The sequence below is a fragment of the Argiope bruennichi genome, chromosome 6, assembly GCF_947563725.1.
Source record: "Argiope bruennichi chromosome 6, qqArgBrue1.1, whole genome shotgun sequence".
Lineage (NCBI taxonomy): Eukaryota > Metazoa > Arthropoda > Arachnida > Araneae > Araneidae > Argiope > Argiope bruennichi.
Window position 1 is genome coordinate 33,680,552 of NC_079156.1, and position 4,894 is coordinate 33,685,445.

Genomic DNA, 4,894 nt, shown 5'->3' on the forward strand with positions numbered 1-4,894 from the left:
GATCTGAGTACCTCAAAAGAATGAAACACATCACCGTCCTACACACCAGGCCACACCTCGCACAGCAAAGGAGGAGATGTAAGATTCCAAATACGGTTGGCAGTTTTAATTATTAATAATTGTGAAATTTGGGTGTAAAAGCACAATGCTAAGAATGGTAGATATGTTTGCGCATGTGCGAGATCTCGATAAATGAAATACATTAATTTTTATAGATATTTTAAAGTAAAATTTTATTCAAGATTTCATGTGCAAGGGAATAATTCTTGAGAACTTTAGATTTCGTCTGGAGAAATAAAAATTAAAAAAAAACAATTATATAAAAACTCTGTATCTGCTTGAGATTCGATCTGAGTACCTCAAAAGAATGAAACACATCACCGTCCTACACACCAGGCCACACCTCGCACAGCAAAGGAGGAGATGTAAGATTCCAAATACGGTTGGCAGTTTTAATTATTAATAATTGTGAAATTTGGGTGTAAAAGCACAATGCTAAGAATGGTAGATATGTTTGCGCATGTGCGAGATCTCGATAAATGAAATACATTAATTTTTATAGATATTTTAATGTAAAATTTTATTCAAGATTTCATGTGCAAGGGAATAATTCTTGAGAACTTTAGATTTCGTCTGGAGAAATAAAAATTAAAAAAAAACAATTATATAAAAACTCTGTATCTGCTTGAGATTTGATCTGAGGACCTCAAAAGAACGAAACACCCCACCGTCCTACACACCAGGCCACACCTCGCACAGCAAAGGAGGAGATGTAAGATTCCAAATACGGTTGGCAGTTTTTATTAATAATTGTGAAATTCGGGTGTAAAAGCACAATGCTAAGAATGGTAGATATGTTTGCGCATGTGCGAGATCTAGATAAATGAAATACTTTAATTTTTATAGATATTTTAAAGTAAAATTTTATTCAAGATTTCATGTGCAAGGGAATAATTCTTGAGAATATTAGATGTCGTCTGGAGAAATAAAAATTTCAAAATAAAAAAAAAACAATTACATAAAAACTATGTATCTGCTTGAGATTCGATCGTAGGACCTCAAAAGAATGAAACACCCCGCCGTCATATCCACCAGGCCACACCTCGCACAGCATCGGAGAAGATGTAAGATTCCAAATACGGTTGGCAGTTTTTATTATTAATAGTTGTGAAGTTCGGGTGTAAACGCACAATGCTGAGAATGGTAGATATGTTTGCGCATGTGCGAGATCTCGATAAATAAAATACATTAATTTTTATAGATATTTTAAAGTAAAATTTTATTCAAGATTTCATGTGAAAGGGAATAATTCTTGAGAACTTTACATTTCGTCTGGAGAAATAAAAATTTAAAAATTAAAAAAAAACAATTATATAAAAACTATGTATCTGCTTGAGATTGGATCTGAGGACCTCAAAAGAATGAAACACCCCACCGTCCCATCCACCAGGCCACACCTCGCACACCATAGGAGGAGATGTAAGATTCCAAATACGGTTGGCAGTTTTTATTATTAATAATTGTGAAATTCGGGTGTAAAAGCACAATGCTAAGAATGGTAGATATGTTTGCGCATGTGCGAGATCTCTATAGATGAAATACATTAATTTTTATAGATATTTTAAAGTAAAATTTTATTCAAGATTTCATGTGCCACGGAATAATTCTTGAGAACTTTAGATTTCGTCTGGAGAAATGAAAATTTAAAAAAAAATTATATTAAAACTATGTATCTGCTTGAGATTCGATCTGAGAACCTCAAAAGAACGAAACACCCCACCGTCCTACACACCAGGCCACACCTCGCACAGCATAGGAGGAGATGTAAGATTCCAAATACGGTTGGCAGTTTTTATTAATAATAATTGTGAAATTCGTGTGTAAAAGCACAATGCTAAGTATGGTAGATATGTTTGCGCATGTGCGAGATCTCGATAAATGAAGTACATTAATTTTTATAGATATTTTAAAGTAAAATTTTATTCAAGATTTCATGTGCCAGGGAATAATTCTTGAGAACATTAGATTTCGTCTGGAGAAATAAAAATTTAAAAATTAAAAAAAAACAATTATATAAAAACTATGTATCTGCTTGAGATTTGATCTGAGGACCTCAAAAGAATGAAACACCCCACCGTCCTATCCACCAGGCCACACCTCGCACAGCAGAGGAGGAGATGTAAGATTCCAAATACGGTTGGCAGTTTTTATTATTAATAATTGTGAAATTCGGGTGTAAAAGCACAATGCTAAGAATGGTAGATATGTTTGCGCATGTGCGAGATCTCTATAGATGAAATACATTAATTTTTATAGATATTTTAAAGTAAAATTTTATTCAAGATTTCATGTGCCACGGAATAATTCTTGAGAACTTTAGATTTCGTCTGGAGAAATGAAAATTTAAAAAAAAATTATATTAAAACTATGTATCTGCTTGAGATTCGATCTGAGAACCTCAAAAGAACGAAACACCCCACCGTCCTACACACCAGGCCACACCTCGCACAGCATAGGAGGAGATGTAAGATTCCAAATACGGTTGGCAGTTTTTATTAATAATAATTGTGAAATTCGTGTGTAAAAGCACAATGCTAAGAATGGAAGATATGTTTGCGCATGTGCGAGATCTCGATAAATGAAGTACATTAATTTTTATAGATATTTTAAAGTAAAATTTTATTCAAGATTTCATGTGCCAGGGAATAATTCTTGAGAACATTAGATTTCGTCTGGAGAAATAAAAATTTAAAAATTAAAAAAAAACAATTATATAAAAACTATGTATCTGCTTGAGATTTGATCTGAGGACCTCAAAAGAATGAAACACCCCACCGTCCTATCCACCAGGCCACACCTCGCACAGCAGAGGAGGAGATGTAAGATTCCAAATACGGTTGGCAGTTTTTATTATTAATAATTGTGAAATTCGGGTGTAAAAGCACAATGCTAAGAATGGTAGATATGTTTGCGCATGTGCGAGATCTCTATAGATGAAATACATTAATTTTTATAGATATTTTAAAGTAAAATATTATTCAAGATTTCATGTGCCACGGAATAATTCTTGAGAACTTTAGATTTCGTCTGGAGAAATGAAAATTTAAAAAAAAATTATATTAAAACTATGTATCTGCTTGAGATTCGATCTGAGGACCTCAAAAGAAGGAAACACCCCACCGTCCTACACACCAGGCCACACCTCGCACAGCAAAGGAGGAGATGTAAGATTCCAAATACGGTTGGCAATTTTAATTATTAATAATTGTGAAATTTGGGTGTAAAAGCACAATGCTAAGAATGGTAGATATGTTTGCGCATGTGCGAGATCTCGATAAATGAAATACATTAATTTTTATAGATATTTTAAAGTAAAATATTATTCAAGATTTCATGTGCCACGGAATAATTCTTGAGAACTTTAGATTTCGTCTGGAGAAATGAAAATTTAAAAAAAAATTATATTAAAACTATGTATCTGCTTGAGATTCGATCTGAGAACCTCAAAAGAACGAAACACCCCACCGTCCTACACACATGGCCACACCTCGCACAGCATAGGATGAGATGTAAGATTCCAAATACGGTTTGCAGTTTTTATCATTAATAATTGTGAAATTCGGGTGTAAAAGCACAATGCTAAGAATGGTAGATATGTTTGCGCATGTGCGAGATCTCGATAAATGAAATACATTAGTTTTTATAGATATTTTAAAGTAAAATTTGATTCAAGATTTCATGTGCAAGGGAATAATTCTTGAGAACATTAGATTTCGTCTGGAGAAAAAAAATTAAAAAAAAAACAATTATATAAAAACTCTGTATCTGCTTGAGATTCGATCTGAGGACCTCAAAAGAACGAAACACCCCACCGTCCTACACACCAGGCCACACCTCGCACAGCAAAGGAGGAGATGTAAGATTCCAAATACGGTTGGCAGTTTTAATTATTAATAATTGTGAAATTTGGGTGTAAAAGCACAATGCTAAGAATGGTAGATATGTTTGCGCATGTGCGAGATCTCGATAAATGAAATACATTAATTTTTATAGATATTTTAAAGTAAAATTTGATTCAAGATTTCATGTGCAAGGGAAAAATTCTTGAGAACATTAGATTTCGTCTGGAGAAATAAAAATTAAAAAAAAACAATTATATAAAAACTCTGTATCTGCTTGAGATTTGATCTGAGGACCTCAAAAGAACGAAACACCCCACCGTCCTACACACCAGGCCACACCTCGCACAGCAAAGGAGGAGATGTAAGATTCCAAATACGGTTGGCAGTTTTAATTATTAATAATTGTGAAATTTGGGTGTAAAAGCACAATGCTAAGAATGGTAGATATGTTTGCGCATGTGCGAGATCTCGATAAATGAAATACATTAATTTTTATAGATATTTTAAAGTAAAATTTTATTCAAGATTTCATGTGCAAGGGAATAATTCTTGAGAACTTTAGATTTCGTCTGGAGAAATAAAAATTAAAAAAAAACAATTATATAAAAACTTTGTATCTGCTTGAGATTCGATCTGAGTACCTCAAAAGAATGAAACACATCACCGTCCTACCTACCAGGCCACACCTCGCACAGCAAAGGAGGAGATGTAAGATTCCAAATACGGTTGGCAGTTTTAATTATTAATAATTGTGAAATTTGGGTGTAAAAGCACAATGCTAAGAATGGTAGATATGTTTGCGCATGTGCGAGATCTCGATAAATGAAATACATTAATTTTTATAGATATTTTAAAGTAAAATTTTATTCAAGATTTCATGTGCAAGGGAATAATTCTTGAGAACTTTAGATTTCGTCTGGAGAAATAAAAATTAAAAAAAAACAATTATATAAAAACTCTGTATCTGCTTGAGATTTGATCTGAGGACCTCA